Genomic DNA, 17,730 nt, shown 5'->3' on the forward strand with positions numbered 1-17,730 from the left:
ATCTATTTGGGTCATCTCCCTTTTCTTTTTGAGAACCCTGGCTAGAGGTTTATCAATTTGTTTTTTTCAAAAAACCAACTCTTGGTTTCGTTGATCTGCTCTACAGGTTTTTTAGATTCTATATTGTTTATTTCTGCTCTGATCTTTATTATTTCTCTTCTTCTACTGGGTTTAGGCTGCCTTTGCTGTTCTGCTTCTATTTCCTTTAGGTGTGCTGTCAGATTTTGTATTTGGGATTTTTCTTGTTTCTTGAGATAGGCCTGGATTGCGATGTATTTTCCTCTCAGGACTGCCTTCGCTTCATCCCAAAGCATTTGGATTGTTGTATTTTCATTTTCATTTGTTTCCATATATTTTTTAATTTCTTCTCTAATTGCCTGGTTGACCCACTCATTCTTTAATAGGGTGTTCTTTAACCTCCATGCTTTTGGAGGTTTTCCAGACTTTTTCCTGTGGTTGATTTCAAGCTTCATCGCAAGCTGGTCTGAAAGTATGCATGGTATGATTTCAATTCTTGTATACTTATGAAGGGCTGTTTTGTGACCCAGTATGTGATCTATCTTGGAGAATGTTCCATGTGTACTCGAGAAGAAAGTATATTCTGTTGCTTTGGGATGCAGAGTTCTAAATATATCTGTCAAGTCTATCTGATCCAATGTATCATTCAGGGCCCTTGTTTCTTTATTGACCGTGTGTCTAGATGATCTATCCATTTCTGTAAGTGCAGCGTTAAAGTCCCCTGCAATTACCACATTCTTTTTTTTTTTTTTAATTTTTTTTTTCAACGTTTTTTTAATTTATTTTTGGGACAGTGAGAGACAGAGCATGAACGGGGGAGGGGCAGAGAGAGAGGGAGACACAGAATCGGAAACCACATTCTTATCAATAAGGTTGCTTACGTTTGTGAGTAATTGTTTTATATATTTGGGGGCTCCTGTATTCGGCACATAGACATTTATAATTGTTAGCTCTTCCTGATGGATAGTCCCTGTAATTATAATGCCCTTCTTCATCTCTTGTTACAGCCTTTAATTTAAAGTCTAGTTTCTCTGATATAAGTATGGCTACTCCAGCTTTCTTTTGAGTTCCAGTGGCATGATAAATAGTTCTCCATCCCCTCACTCTCAATCTGAAGGTGTCCTCAGGTCTAAAATGAGTCTCTTGTAGACAGCAAATAGATGAGTCTTGTTTTTTTTTATCCATTCTGATACCCTATGTCTTTTGGTTGGCACATTTAGTCCATTTACATTCAGTGTTATTATAGAAAGATATGGGTTTAGAGTCATTGTGATGTCTGATTGTTTTATGCTCGTAGCGATGTCTCTGGTGCTTTGTCTCACAGGATCCCCCTTAGGATCTCTTGTAGGGCTGGTTTAGTGGTGACGAATTCCTTCAGTTTTTGTTTGTTTGGGAAGACCTTTATCTCTCCTTCTATTCTAAATGACAGACTTGCTGGATAAAGGATTCTCGGCTGCATATTTTTTTCTGTTCATCACGTTGAAGATCTCCTGCCATTCCTTTCTGGCCTGCCAGGTTTCAGAAGAGAGATCAGTCACGAGTCTTATAGGTCTCCCTTTATATGTTAGAGCACGTTTATCCCTCGCTGCTTTCAGAATTTTCTCTTTATCCTTGTATTTTGCCAGTTTCACTATGATATGTCGTGCAGAAGATCGATTCAAGTTACGTCTGAAGGGAGTTCTCTGTGCCTCTTGGATTTCAGTGCCTTTTTCCTTCCCCAGTTCAGGGAAGTTCTCAGTTATTCTTTCTTCAAGTACACCTTCAGCACCTTTCCCTCTCTCTTCCTCCTCTGGAATACCAATTATGCGTAGATTATTTCTCTTTAGTGCATCACTTAGTTCTCTAATTTTCCCCTCATACTCCTGGATTTTTTTGTCTCTATTTTTCTCAGCTTCCTCTTTTTCCATAATTTTATCTTCTAGTTCACCTATTCTCTCCTCTGCCTCTTCAATCCAAGCCGTGGTTGTTTCCATTTTATTTTGCAGCTCGTTTATAGCATTTTTTAGCTCCTCCTGACTCTTCCTTAGTCCCTGATCTCTGTAGCAATAGATTCTCTGCTGTCCTCTATACTGTTTTCAAGCCCAGCGGTTAATTTTATGACTATTATTCTAAATTCACTTTCTGTTATATTGTTTAAATCCTTTTTGATCAGTTCATTAGCTGTTGTTATTTCCTGGAGATTCTTCTGAGGGGAATTCTTTCGTTTGGTCATTTTGGATAGTCCCTGGAGTGGTGCGGACCTGCAGGGCACTTCCCCTGTGCTGTCTTGAATAACTCGAGTTGGTGGGCGGGGCCGCAGTCAGACCTGATGTCTGCCCCCAGCCCACCACTAGGGCCACAGTCAGACTGGTGTGTGCCTTCTCTTTCCCTCTCCTAGGGGTGGGATTCACTGTGGGGTGGCGTGGCCCGTCTGGGCTACTTGCACACTGCCAGGCTTGGGGTGCTGGGGATCTGGCATATTAGCTGGGGTGGATCGGCAAGGTGCACAGGGGCGGGAGGGGCAGGCTCAGCTCGCTTTAACTTTGGGGATCTGCTTCGGGAGGGGCCCTGCGGCACCGGGAGGGAGTCAGACCCGCCAGAGGGATGGATCTGCAGAAGCACAGCGTTGGGTGTTTGCGTGGTGCAAGCAAGTTCCCTGGCTGGAACTGGTTCCCTTTGGGATTTTGGCTGGGGGATGGGCGAGGGAGATGACGCCTTTGGAGATGGCTGGGGGATGGGCGAGCGCCTTTGTTCCCCGCCAAACTGAGTTCTGTCACCCTGGGGCTCAGCAACTCTCTCTCCCTCCCGTTGTCCTCCAGCCCTCCCGTTCTCCGAGCAGAGCTGTTGGCTTATAACCTTCCAGATGTCAAGTCCCGCTTGCTGTCCGAACATACTCCGTCCAGCCCCTCCACTTTTGCAAGCCAGACTCAGAGGCTCTGCTTGGCTGGCAGGCTGCCCCTCCGCCCCGGCTCCCTCGCGCCAGTCCGTGGAGCGCGCACCGCCTAGCTGCCCTTCCTACCCTCTTCCATGGGCCTCTCGTCTGCGCTTGGCTCCGGAGACTCCGTTCTGCTAATCCTCTGGCGGTTTTCTGGGTTATTTAGGCAGGTGTAGGTGGAATCCAAGTGATCAGCAGGACGCGGTGAGCCCAGTGTCCTCCTATGCTGCGATCTTTCCTTCTCCCTGGAAGGTTTGAGGAAAGTTACCTTTCTTTTTTTTTTTTTTTTAATTTTTTTTTTAAGTTTATTTATTTTTTTGAGACAGAGAGAGACAGAGCATGAATGGGGGAGGGTCAGAGAGAGGGAGACACAGAATCTGAAACAGGCTCCAGGCTCTGAGCTGTCAGCACAGAGCCCGACGCGGGGCTCGAACTCATGGACTGTGAGGTCATGACCTGAGCTGAAGTCAGCCGCTTAACCGACTGAGCCACCCAGGCGCCCCGAAAGTTACCTTTCTGTAGGGACGCTTCCTTCATTTTCCCACAATGGTGTTGTCTCCAGAGGAAGCCTGTACAAAGAAGTCAGTGAAAATAAGTTTTCACTGTTATTTCCTTGTTCTCGCTGAGCAGAATATGCATGTCAGTTTCCATCTGCTTTGTATCTCTTCAATGCCTTAATTCCTTCAATTCTGGAGCCCAGGAAAGACATTCAATGCCTAGGGAACAAACTGGTCTATGATTTTGTTCATGCATTCATTCACTTGTTCATTCATTCAGCATAGATCTGCATGTTCCCATTCACATAAGAAGGTGCTAATATGGTCAGTCCTTTGGGGGTGGAATGTGGGATGCAGGGAGGAGGTTGCAGATGTACGGGTGCCTCCCGCAGGGTGATGGCAGCATCTGCAACGAAGAGCCCCAATTGCCAAGTGTGCTGGAATGACTCCAGGACCATCAGTGATGCTGGTTCAGAGGTGCCTTCCTGTGGCTCTGCCCTCAGCCTGGGAGCAGGTGGGCAGGGTTTCCTTTGGCTTAGTTACAGAAGGGCCGAAGTTGCCCTGGACAGACCCTGTGCCTGTTGGAGTTTGAGCACCCTTCTGAGGTGTGTGGGGGGCAGGTGTGGCCTGGTTCTGTGTGACACTCAGGCTGCCATGAGCATGAGAAATGTATTTATCCTCACACCCAGTACCCATAGTGCATCCATCCACATAAACCCACATGCCCTGAACTCCAAGCCACAGAGCCAGACAGCCACTAAAAGTCACTTAGATGGCACCATCATGATACAAATGGCGAAACTGAGGCCCAGAGTGGGGAGTTCACGGGTCTGAGATCAAGCAGAGAAGAACACAGGACCCAGCAGACCCCGGCCTCCCCCTTCCCACCCAGTGCTGCTCCCTAGACACAACCTCTCTCAACTCTAGTCGTTCTTTCTAATATTAACTTTATTGTCTTGAAATACAAGGGTAACCTACTGTTTCTTGATTTATCACTATTAGGCAATTATCTGTGGATTTCTTGTCAGTAGATGTGGGGTCAGCTCTCCTGTTTCTTGCCCCCTCCCTCTCTTTAGTTTCCTCAGCCACCCAAATCCTCTTAATGTAATGAAAAAGACTGCTCCCTGCAGGTCAAGTTGGTCCCGTGGTCACATTTTCTTTCTTGTACAACTTTTCATTTGCCTGGAATTAAAAAACCACACATTCCTTTTTCATTTGCATGGTTTGTGACGTGCTTGTCATTATTTTCATTCCCATTAGATATGCTATAACCTTAACAGATGGCTTTTCCCAAATGGGGAAGGGCATTGTCACCCATGGCTTGGATCAGCCCAGTTCCTCCCCACTGTGGCTCGGGGGCATAAATTGGGGTTATGCTCACAGGAACTCTCTGCATTTCAGGGTCCTTGACATATAACCTCACGGGGGGCCTCGACCCTCCCTCCTTAATCCAGGCCCTCCTGGAGCGCCAGAGCGTTCACAAATGGCTCAGCTTTTGCTGTGTGCATGCTTTGTCAGACCCCCTCTCTCTGCTCCCTCCAGGCCTCTCCATGAACGAATATCTACTGGGAGCCGTAGACCTCTGCCAGATACCATGCCTCATGTTCTGAAGGCCCCGCGGGGCCAGCTAGTGCTGTGGCAAGACGGGTTGGAGGTCTCCTTCCCCTTTTGGCTACCAGGCGTTACATAACACTGTAACACCAGGGCTGGGCCACCACGGCCCTGGATTGTAGGGATGCCCCATGGCCATCAGGGGCAGGGTTCTCTCCTGGTGCTCTCAGCCCCACCAACAGAGCAAAGTCCGCTCACAGGGCTTTGCATGCGGCCAGGGCTGTTGTCTGCAGGCCGGGCTAGCGAGAGGGTGGCTTGAGCCTGGGCCCTTTCAATCTGCTCCCTGATCCTTTGGCTTGCTGGTTTTTCTTCTCCTTCCCTCTGCAAGGACGCTCCTTCCTCCTCTTGTTTCTTGACTGATCCTGGCACTGCCAGCCGCTCCCTTCCTTCCCTCTAGCCTTAGTCTCAAATACATTTGTGGAGCAAAATAAAATCTCCCGCTTCTGATGAAAGCACGGTGGAGAGAGGCTGTCTTTCTCCAAGATTGGCACCTGTCTCCTGGAGTCTTTGTTTCAGCTGGGGTGCCCCCAGGGTAACCAGCGGGAAGGGCAGGAAGTACACAGAAAACAAATCCATGAATGCTTTGGTCTATGCTGCCTCAGGACCAAACTAGGTGCTGCCCACGGCCTGAGTCTTCAGCTTCCGAGCTTTTAAGGGAAAGGCTGTTATCCGATTTGCTGATTTGATTTTTGTTCGCTTTGGGAACCGGGCAGATTTCTGAGACTGGCCTGAGGGCATATTCTGCCACGGCTGTGTGATCCTTTCTCCCAGGTGCCTGGACCAGTATCTCTGTCCCTGGGTCAAGGCCACCCTGCCCGGTTCCCTTTTTGTTGAACAGGAAACCCTCAGTCTTTCCAGCAGATCTGGATCCAGCTTAGGCTCCAGCTGCAACCCGGTGCTTTTGATTTAAATGCCGTAAGTTCTGGAATGGTTTTGGTGTGTCTTAATGACATGATATTATTTTCAATATAAAATGTTTTGCATGTGTAATTAACTATGATGGATTTTGCAAATCTTTGTGAAACTTTTTGCAGCAATTGACAAGTCAGAGCCAATTTCTCTTATTATCGTTTTGTACTATATTCGGTGCAAAGATACAGCTCCATTGCTGGTAGGGGGACATCCACAGCACCCACCCCAGTTGTGGCTTGACTTGTCACCTCTTTCCCAGCCTGGCTCTGCACCAGCTTGCCCAGCCTCTGCCTTCTGTGCCTCTGGGGAAAGTACCATCAAGCAGATGGATGGAGACTTTTCAGCTTTAGAGGAAATTCGCTTTAGCAACCCAAGAGCCATTTGAGAAACCAATGTTTCTGTTGTAAACATCTTACACAGCCATAAACTTTAGCCTCTCTTTAGAGCCTCATAGAAGGGTGACCCTGCCCTTCTGTGACCCCTGCATCTGGACACTGGTTTGTATGAATTGTCTCCTCTGCAGGGAACCTGGTGACTGTCTGGTAGGGATGGAGAGAAGCAGAAATTCAGGCAGCCATCCCCCAGAGCCTCAGGCAGGTCCCGCCAGACTGCCCGGGGTGCCGGCTCAGTTCAGTGCCCCACCTGGAACTGAGGCAGGAAACCAGATGTGCGGATCCCGGCCAGGCCCAGGCCTGCTGCCAGTGTGGGTCCATGCCCTGGCGGACTCATGCCTCCTGTCTGACCTCTGTGTGGACAGAAGTTCTGTCTCACTGAGCAGCAGCTGTCTTTATTGGACTATGATGGTGTATTAGTCCGCTAGGGCTGCTGTAACCAAATACCACAGCCCCAGGGGCCTGAATCAGCAGAAATTTATTTTCTCACAGTTCAGGAGGCTTTAGTTCAAGATCAAGATGCCGGCAGGTTTGGCTTCTCCTGCAGCCTCTCTCCTTGGCTTGCAGATGGCTGCCTTCTTGCTGTGAGATCTCACGGTCTTTCCTCCACCTGCAGCCCTGGCATCTCTTTCTGTGGCCAGATTTCCTCTTTTATTTGACTTTTTCTTGTTTTCTTTTTGTTTATTATGGAAATAATTAAATATAACAATATTCACCCATTTTTTGCTAAGTATATACAATCATGTTACCACCATCCTACCCAATACATATATTTTTAACATTTATTTATTTTTGAGAGAGAGAGAGACAGAGACACAGACAGACACAGCATAAGTGGGGGAGGGGCAGAGAGAAAGGGAGACACAGAATCCGAAGCAGGCTCCAGGCTGTCAGCACAGAGCCCAACACGGGGCTTGAACTCACCTACTGTGAGATTATGACCTGAGCTGAAGTAGGACGCTTCACTGACTGAGCCCCCCGGGCACCCCCATCCTACCTAATATTAAGACCAGCCCCTTTACCCTAACAAGACTCCCTGTGCCCCTTTGCTCCCACTGATCCCATTTCTCTACCCCAGTGCCAGGCATACATTGATCTGCTTTCTATCACTGTAGTGCTGCCTTTTCTAGAATTTAAAGTTTATTTATTTATTATTTTTGAGACAGAGAGGAAGCATATGTGCGTGGGAGGGACAGAGAAAGAGAGACAGAGACAAGGAGAGAAAGAATTCCAAGCAGGTTCCTCGCTGTCAGCTCAGAGCCCAATGGCAGGGCTTGAACTCATGAACCTTGAGATCATGACGTGAGCTGAAATCAAGAGTCGGACGCTTAAATGACTGAGCCACTCAGGCACCCTACCTTTTCTAGAATTTCCTATAAATAGAATCCTTCGGCACATAGCCTTTTCTGTGTGACTTCTTTTATGTGGTATAACATTTCTGAGATTCATTCGTGTTGTCATAAGTATTAATATTTTGTTCCTTTTTCTTGCTCCATAGTATTCCATGGTGTTGTTTCCGTTTTTTGTCCATTATGAATCATGCTATCCATGTTTTGTGAGGGCATATGCTTTTATATCTCTAGGGTAAATACCTGGGAAAGGAATTGCTTGACAGTCTGGTAAATGAGCATTTAACCTTACAAGGGATGGTCATCTTGTTCTGGAAGATGGCTGTAACATTTTGCACTCCCAGCAGCGATGTAGGAGAGGGTTGCAGCTTCGCCAACACCTCCCCAGCCTCACAACACTTGGTATTGACAGTCTTTTTAACTGTGTCATTCTGATGCGCGTAGGGTAGTACTTCATTGTGGTTTTAATTAGCATTGCCCTGAGGACTGGTGATGGTGAACGCGTGCTTCTTAGCCACTTGTGTATCTTCTTTTGGGTAATGTCTATTCTTAAGTTTTTTTTTTTAATATTTATTTTTATTTTTGAAGGAAGGAGAGACAGAGTGTGAGCAGGGGAGGAACACAGACAGAGGGAGACACAGAATCTGAAGCAGGCTCCAGGCCCTGAGCTGTCAGCAGAGAGCCCAACATGGGGCTCGAGCTCTCGAATGTGAGATCATGACCTGAGCTGAAGTTGGACGCTTAACCGACTGAGCCACCCAGGCGCCCCTTGGTAATGTCTATTCTAATCTTTTGTCCATTTTTTATTAGGTTTTCTTGGTCTTTTTTTTTTTTTTTTGAATTGGAAGTGTTCTTTATATATTCTGAATGCAAACTCTTTGTTTTGAAAAATTTTGTTTTCAGCCTGCGGCTTACCATTGTGTTTTAAGATTTTCTCATAGGACACCAATCAGATTGGATTAGGTCCCATAGTAATGGCCTCATTTTAACTTAATTACTTCGGTGAAGGCCCTCTCTCCAAATACAGTCATATTCTGAGATACTGGGAGTTAGGGCTTGATGTGTGAATTTTGGGAGGGGAGACACAATTCAGCCAGTAACAGATGGGAAAGAATGGGCTCATTAGGGAGCAAGGAGCAAGAGAGAAAAGAAAGAAAAAATAACACTTATTAAGTGAAATAGAGCAGAGCATGGCATCCCAGGTATAGCCTCATGGTTCTGATAAAACGCTGAGAGTCAATGTTATGTAGTAATTTATTGTTGTGCTGGGGCTTTGCTTTGAGTTCTGTGCCCTGCAAGTCCCATACGTGATTAAGTTGATGAAACTTTATCTCAAAAGGGCTTTGTTCTTCTATGCACATTTTACAGAGGAAATAGTAATTTTTGAGACCCTGTAATATTGAGTAATAATATCCAGTAATATTTGAGAACCTGAGCCTGTCTACAGACATATATTTCCCAGCTCTTAGGGGCCAGCCATGACATGTCCAGCAAACACAAGGCTTCACTGAGGTGGGTGTGCAATCATCACTAAGTCTCCCTGCCCATCTCACTGAGTTCCTGAAACAGGTGCGTTATCTTGTTCACACAGCCCTGCATCTTAATAGATAAGGAAACGGAGGTTCAAAGAGTTGGGGACTTAGGGTCCCTAACTGAGGGGAAAGGGTGAGGATGGTCTTTGAGCCCCGAAAGCAGCAGAAAGAAGAAAATCAGTGCAAATAAATAAATGAACAATCCTGCCGATTGAACCCATGGAAGATCCAGATGCCCACTGCATGAGTTTTTTGGTGACGGGATGAAGGTCTGTCTCTGGCCAGGGTCGGGGTAGAAGAGATAGCCAAGGACCAGCAGGGAAGTGGCCCCAGCAAGCAAGGTTCTCAGGTGCTGCTGCTGGAGAGAAGAATTTCCGTTTCTCCAGCAGGTGGCACTATCCAGCCGATTATCCAGGAGCGCGGGCTCTGGCTGGAAAAATGTCTGCTTGAGGTTTTCCCAAACTGCAGGCCTGCAGGAGTGGCCACTGTGCCATGAGGGTGCCGGGCTGGTGCCTTCTCTCCTGGAGAGTGAGAAAGAGGGATCTGTCCTCACCTGGCCAGTGGGCCAGGCTCCAGGGCCAATGAGAATGCTCTTTTTTCCCCCCAGCCTGAGCCTGGAGCTTTTTCTAGAACAGGGGTGAAAAACTTCCCGGTAACCAATAAAGGAAATTCTCCCTGAACACCTCGGCCCTTCGCACAGCAGCTGGCCAACTGCATTTTCTCTGAAGCTGTCCTTGAGATGTGAGAAGTCTTGGGATAAACCAATCAATTATAAGCATTTTCCTGAATATGCCCATTTTGGATTGAATTCATATCTCTAAAGAGCCGGGGACGACTCAGGTCTTTCCCGTGCTGTCACTCCTCCCTTTGTGCCACAGAACATCAGCCGCTGACAATGGCAGTTGCAGGTACAGCTGTTGGGTCGAATCCAGACACTTCTAAAACTTGCTGTGTGACCTGGGCAGATTACTAAACCTCTCTGTGCCTCAGAGCCCTCTTCTGTAAAATGGAGGTGGTAACAGTTCATATTTCATGAGCTTACTCTGAAGATTAATAAGTGTGAGGGACTCAGGGACACCATATCTAAGCCGCTGTTACCACCATCAGTTGTGCACAGGACAATTTTCTCAACTAGGTCATGTACCGCTAATTCTTGGCATGCAGTAGGTTCCCAATAATGCTGAATTGGATTTAAATAGGGGAAAAAGAGCTCGGGGAGTGGGAGAGCCCATATTGGTGGCTGGAGTGTCCACCCGTTTCCAAGAGGGACCTGCTATTTAGGCCAGCAAGACTCAAGATTCAGTAACTCTGAAGAGTAGATGGGAGGGGGTGGGTAGGGGGAAGGGCCGAGTCCAGCAGCATATAGTGGGGGTGCCAGTGCCAACCTGGGGCACCCATCTGGGTCCACGACTGAGAAATAGGAATAGAGCCATGCTCCAGGAGCTCTGCCACCCAGTAGCATGGCCAAGCAGCCTGGCCTGGGAAAACCGAGAGTCAGGTCACACACACAGCCCGGACAAGGAAAGAGCTTCAAAGCTGGTCTGTCGGGAGGCTACTGAAGGCTCTAGACTCATCTGTCACCCCCGATGCCTGACTTGGGAAGAGCAGCAGGCCGATGTAGGGCTGACAGGATAAGCCACAGCAACCTCTCCGGGCCCCACCAGCCAGGTCCGCAGGCACCTTCTGGAGGCCCCATGCAAGGCCAGGGGTTACCCCTTCATTGTTGGATCCTGGGTGGGGGTGGGAAGAAGCGCTTTGCAGGAAAGGGGCTGGGCGCCGACTTTTTGTAAGTTTGGAAGTGTTCCAGAAATCTAACAAACCAGCTGGTCTGTGCTTGCGTGACCTGGCTGGACCCCAGCCTTGGCGCTCCTGTTGTCCATCTCTGCAGGCATCTGATTCTCATTGTCCCACTGAGGGTGCTGAGGAGAGTGCAGCTGGGTAAGTGTGGGAGACAGGCACTGCCTGACCTCTAAATTATTATTTCCATGGTCTCTAGAGTATGTCTCAGATAGGACCCAGAGATTAAACCTGGTGGTGAAGAGCTAGGGGTCCTGCTCTCTGTCACCCTGAGTATGTTATGATTCCACCAATTCCAAGCTGTGTGACTTTGGGCAAGTTACTTGCCCTCTCTGTGTCTCAACTTCCTTCTTTCTTTTTTTTTTTAATATTTTATTTTTAATTAATTAATTAATTAAATAAATGAAATTTATTGTCAAATTGGTTTCCATACAACACCCAGTGCTCATCCCAAAAGATGCCCTCTTCAATACCCATCACTCAACTTCCTTCTTTCTAAAAAGAGAACCAGAATAGCGCCTCCCTCAAGAGATCCTGTGAGGATTAACTGAACAATGCATGCAATGCACTTGAAACAGTTATAATTATTTATAATACTTCAAATTATTCCATAAGCATTAATGATTATTGCTAAGTATACATTAAATTTGCATCCTATCCCAAACTCCATAGTTTCTGGCCTTAAGGACACATACATATTTGGGAAGGAACTGTGAACTATATGTCAGTCCTCTGCCCCTGGGTATGAGCTGGTAAACCCAGGACTAGAAAGGGAGGGGATTGACCCAGGCCATGAGAATAAGTGGCTAACACAGAGGAGGATCCAGCCTACCTGACTCATGCTAGTCTTCTATGGGTATATGCTTTGATAGAGTAATCTAGTTTCTTTTCTCCTCTTCTTCCATCCATGCTGATGCTCGGGCTCTGATCTCCAAGGGTGAGAGAGAACTGAAAGCAGAAATGGCCAGAAGTCTTCATGGTTTTATTTCCCAAGGTCTTAGCCTCTAAAGGGAGTGGAAGCGAGAAGCAGACAGGGAGCGCATCTGGCATGAAACATTCAGGGAGAAGAAGCATTTACTCTGAGACTAGAGGGATCAGAGGAGGGAAGCAGAAGGGCTAGTTAGAACTCCATTGTGGGCCAGCAACAGGGCTGCCATTGGGGCCCCACTGCTGTGCTTTTCCATGAATTGCATTTCTGCAGGCGCAGCTACTTTGTGCCGTGTGGCTACTTTGTTGCTACTTTGTTCTGCAGAGATCCAGGCCACTGCAAGGGTCTTTCCATCCCAACGCTCTCAGCAAGGAATGGCCGCAGCAGCTGTCTGGAACAAAACACCTTCTTCCCGCTGCCCTGCTGCTGGTGTGTGAAGGGTTTTATAGACTGCCCTGCTTTGGGTGGAAATAGAACAGCTCTGAATTTGCTACCTATTACCTGGAAGTCATTTCCCATAAAGTTATGCCCTTTGGTGCACCATCAACCACGTACTGCAGCAGCAGTCGAGAGTTTGCTCTTTAACCATCTCGTGCCCTCTCTCTTTCTCTCTCTCTCTCTCATACACACACACACACACACACACGACTGGGTTTTGACTATGCCCTTGTGAGCTCCCTGGCTCATACCCGGGTGTGCTGGAGACTGTGTGGCTGTTCTCATCACTGCAATTGTCATTCGACTGCAGGCTGCGTGAGGGGCTGGGGTCCCAGCTCTGACCTGAACTGGGCTTAAAGCTTTCCTCCCCCCATGCCCATATGTTACTCTTTGTGCCCCAGTAATCAGCATGTGTATTTTAGCCAGATTCTTTCCGGAATCCCCAACAGGGAAGGAAAGGGGATGAGCGGGAAGCCAGGTCCCTGGTGGAATGGAGTGGGGGTGGGGGCACACCAGGTCCCTGAGGAGCTTGAGTGGGGAGAGTGCAGGGCCACCCAAATCAAAACTCTTCACTTGCCAGGGCTGCTGAAGGGTCTCCCAGCACCTCAGAAGGAAGCAGGGAAAGTCCAGGTTGTAAAACTTTCTTCCTAAAAGTGTTGTAAGTCACTTTCCTTTTTGCCCCTCTTTGTTTTCCAGAGTCTATAATAGTAATCGGGTCCTTGCTCTGTCTCCCTGGCATCCTGGGGCCAGGCTGGGCTGGGGGGCGGGGCTGTTGGTTGATGGGCCACAGAGGCAGTGACGACGATTGCCTGGCTCCGGCCCCCGGGGGGCTCCATCCTCCGAATGGAGGCCTCAGACAGAAGCCTCATGACAGGACATGGTGCTGGTGTTACCCGGTTGGCCCTGTCCTGGGCCAGACAATGGGGTGGAGAAGGCAGTGGGGAGGAAGGAAAGATATTGACTTTCAAGCCCCTGTTGGTTGCTGTAGCAACGTTCAGAAATGACTGGAGATCAATGGCAGCAGCCTGAATTTTATTTGCTTTTATTTCCTCTTCAGGAACAGCAGCAGGCCTAAAAATAAGAATGGCAGCAAACCGGTGGTGGGGTGGGTCCCCGCGACTGTGGTGGCTTCTTTCTGTGTCTGGAAGGTCTACAGCAGGGGAGAGAGAAACGGGGGTTCTTTCGAGTGGCAGTGGAGGGAGGTGGGGGTCATGGGAAGAGCCATGGAGAGGGACATCCCTGCTGGGCCATTTAGCCTGTTTGGTTAGCCGTACAATTTGGCAGCCAGGGATGGGGGGTGCGGGGGGTTCGGAGGAAGGAAAAATCAATCGCGATGTCCACACATTTGTGCCTCTCTCAGCTTCTGACCACTTTAACTTTCATAAAGAGGCATCAAGGAGTATAAATAGAGCCTGGGGGTGGGGTTGGATTTCTGCCCTTGCAGAGTTCTTGTGGGGACCAAAGGGGTCTGGTCCATTCAGGATGCCTGGAAAAAAATGACGCAGGCCAATGTCGATGCATCCATGCAAAGAGTGAAGGTTCCAGTTTGGATGAAGTTATCTCTGACACCTTGTAAACCTATGTGCAGAGATTCCCTAGTTCGATCCTGAGCTCCTGCGTTAAAAACCCGCCTCAGCATCGCTTTGCAGATTACAAAGTACGCTATATCCATTTTCCCCTATGGTTCTTGTAACACTCGATGAGCTCTTGTGGAGTGTATTGTTGACTAGTTGGGTTGACTGATCAGTTTGTCATTCGTTTGTCCACTCACTCACACAGAATACACATGCATGAGGTAACTGCTTTATGCCACTCACTCTTCAGATGAACGAAGCAAAGTGTATGCCCTCAAGGAGGTTACGGTCTAGTTGAGAGTTGAGGACGGCAGGTTCTAAGTGAGCAAACAGGTGTCTGATCTGTGAGATGCTGTACATGCTCTGGAGAAATGAACACGGGCATGGGGTATAGGACATGGAGCTGGGTGCTGATGGCAAATTTGCCTTTTATACCAGGGCTTGGGGGATTAATGCCTCTCGGACAGTGGCATGTAAGCAGAATCCTGAAGGAGGTGACGAGGTGGGCTATCAGATATTTGGAGGAGAGCATTCCAGGCAGCAGATTCAAGTTCAAATGCTCCGAGGCATGGCCATGCTGTTGTATGAGGTACAGCAGGGAGGCCAGCCTTGCTGGAATGTAACAGAGATGTGGGGAGTCCGGTCGGAGAGGAGCAGGGACCAGGTGACGAACAGCCTGAGAGGCCCTTCTGGAAACTTGTGGGGCATCAGTCACGTTCACACAGCAGAATTATGTGATTGACTTATGTTTAACAGGATCATCTATTGGGGTGCCTGGGTGGCTCAGTTGGTTCAGCCAGCAACTCTTGATTCTGGCTCAGGTCATGATCTTGTGGTTCGCGAGTTCTAGCCCCATGTAGGGCTCTGTGATGATGGCATGAAGTCTGCTTGAGATTCTCTCTCTGGTCCTTCTCTGTTTGCTCTCTCTCCCTAAAATAAATAAATAAACCTTTTTTTCTTTTTTTAAAGGCTCATCTATTATTTTACCACAATTAAAAAAAAAATCACCTGCTGGGAAAAGGCTACTGTCAGCAGTGGGAGTAGGGAGTGTGGAGGCCAAGGGTGGCTGCTAGGGTCAAGTGACCCAGGTTGTCACCGCAGCAGTGGAGAAATGCAGGGGGATTCTGGCTGTATTCCCAAGTCATTGCTGGCAGGATTTACTGAGAGATTAGATACGGTTTGTGATGAATTTTATATATAATGGTAGAAGGATAATGTTATATAATTAGTCTAACCATTAGCATATGAGAACTATATAATATGAACATATCATTTATTCAGATGTTACCAATCCTTTCATTTTATCCCACTTTGCATTTTACAAACTGTTTTTGCAAATGTGCCTACCATGTCCTTCAAACCCCATGAAGAAGATTACAGTTTGCATTTTCAAGGGGAGGAAATGGAAGCTCAGAAAGAAGAAATGGTTTTCCTAAGGTAACATACCTATTTTTATTTTTTACTTTCAGAGGTCCTTCTCGTATGGTAGAGTCAGGGTTCTGACATAAAACCGTGAAACCACATTTGCCCATAACTTTTCTCACAGTGTCCCCAGCAGATCATGAGTTTTCTGAACTCACTGCCCCTGCCTCACCTCATTTGTGCACAGGGCTCGTGTCCCAGCTGCCCACCCGAGCAGGGTTCTTGGGTGCCCTGGACACCTGTACAGGCACATGGAAGGTGAGGCCAGAGCGAGGGAGGGGCGGCACCCGGCAGAGGACAGGCACGGCCCGTGCAGTATCCACACCACAGAGCGACTCATTGCCCCAGCAGTGGGGGCAAGGCTGGGAGCCAGAATTCAAGGCCTCTTTGAAAGTGGGGGTGAGCAATGAATGATCTGGACAACAGATAATAGAAAGCCCAAGTGCTTAGTCTGGGAAGACAGTTTCTAACTGTCTACCTGGAGTCCTTTTTGAAAGACTCTGGTGCCCACCCCAGGGACACGCCTCTCCTAGTCTGGCTTCTGATGGCCTTTTGCTCACAGTGCGCCCTTCCTGAAGGTGGGTGAAATACATCCAGGGCACGCAAGCAAATGTAGCACCTTGTCGTCAGTGTTCTTCCCAGGGCCTCCTACTGGCCAAGCGTTAGCATTGCAGGCTCCTTCGCAAGCTTCTCCCGGAAGTTGCTGCTAGCCTGGAAGGATCTTCCCTTTGGAGAATTCCCAGGCTGGAGAGGCGAGTTTTGGCCTGGGCCTCACAGGGAAACTCTGGCAGCCAGTGTAGGACCTTCGTCGCTGAGTGGAACCCCCCTCCCCCCCACCAAAGAACGAGGGAGATAGGGTTTTTTATACACGAACTCGTCAGTCATCTGTTGATGAGGTGGAAGGACAAGGCAGACTCTGGGGACGCCTGGGTGGCTCAGCCCATTGAGCGTCTGGCTTCGTCTCGGGGTGTGATCTCCTGGTTGGCGAGTTAGAGCCCCACGTGGGGCTCGCTGCTGTCGGTGCAGACTGCTTCAGATCCTCTGTCCCCTCTCCCTGTCCCTCCCCTAGTCTCTCTCTCTCAAAAATAAATAAACATTAAAAAAAAAAAAGTAGACTCTGTTGAGAGAAAGCCCATAGACGAGGAAATACAGCCCTTGAGGCTGGGAATCAGGCCTGCTGCCCGACCTCGTCAGAATCAGGGAGCTGGAGTGTGAAGCTGCACGGTGTGTGTCGACAGGAAGGGCAAGGGGAGGCCTGACCATCTCAGAGGAACAGAAACTCAAGGCCAGGAACCATGTCTCTTGAAACTTTCTAGAACCTGGATCTTTGTAATTTCTCTGGGCAGGTCCAAGTGGGTCCTTAATCTTTTCTTACATACCTCAGTCTTTTGATAGGATTTTTTCTGTCTCGGTTTGGGTGAGGAACCAAAGTTTGGCACAAGCAATGAACACTATATTCCAATGCTTCCACCACATTCCACAGTAAATGGCCAAGAATTGTTTAAGCCAGTCCACAAGCTGAATGCTCCTGGTCTACAATGGCATAAGGGCCTTGAACTAGGAAGTGAATCAACTATGTCCCTAGGCACATCGTTAGTTTAGCTGACTTTTGAAAATTATTATTATTATTAATAGCAAGGCTTGCCTTTTTTTTTAAATGAAATTTATTGTCAAATTGGTTTCTATAAAACACCCAGTGCTCATCCCAACAGGTGCCCTCCTCAATACCCATCACCCACCCACCTTTCGCTCCCACCCCCATAAACCCTCAGTTTGTTCTCAGTTTTTAGGAGTCTCTTATGTTTTGGCTCCCTCCCTCTCTAGCCTTTTTTTTTTTCCTTCCCTTCCCGCACAGTCTTCTGTTAAGTTTCTCAGGATCCACATAGGAGTGAAAACATATGGAATCTGTCCTTCTCTGTATGACTTATTTCACTTAGCATAACACTCTCCAGTTCTGTCCATGTTGCTACAAAAGGCCATATTTCATTCTTTCTCATTGCCACGTAGTATTCCATTGTGCATATAAACCACAATTTCTGTATCCATTCGTCAGTTGATGGACATTTAGGCTCTTTCCATAATTTGGCTACTGTTGAGAGGGCAATAGCAAGGCTTTCCTCCTGAAGGAAGCAGAGCACTGACCTGCTGTCCAGGATAAGTTCCTTCTCTGGTTTTCCAAGACCACACTGTAAAGTAGTGCTGATGGAGGGCACTTAAACTTGTCTTCGCATTGAGGATATAAAAGGGTTGCAAAGGAGAAATGATTTTTTGGAAACGTGTTGGGACGCCTGTCCCTCACTTTAAGCACTGTAAAAGGTGCTCCTGTGGGACTGCTATGTGAGCTTA

This window comes from Panthera tigris, chromosome D2 (assembly GCF_018350195.1).
Source record: "Panthera tigris isolate Pti1 chromosome D2, P.tigris_Pti1_mat1.1, whole genome shotgun sequence".
NCBI lineage: Eukaryota > Metazoa > Chordata > Mammalia > Carnivora > Felidae > Panthera > Panthera tigris.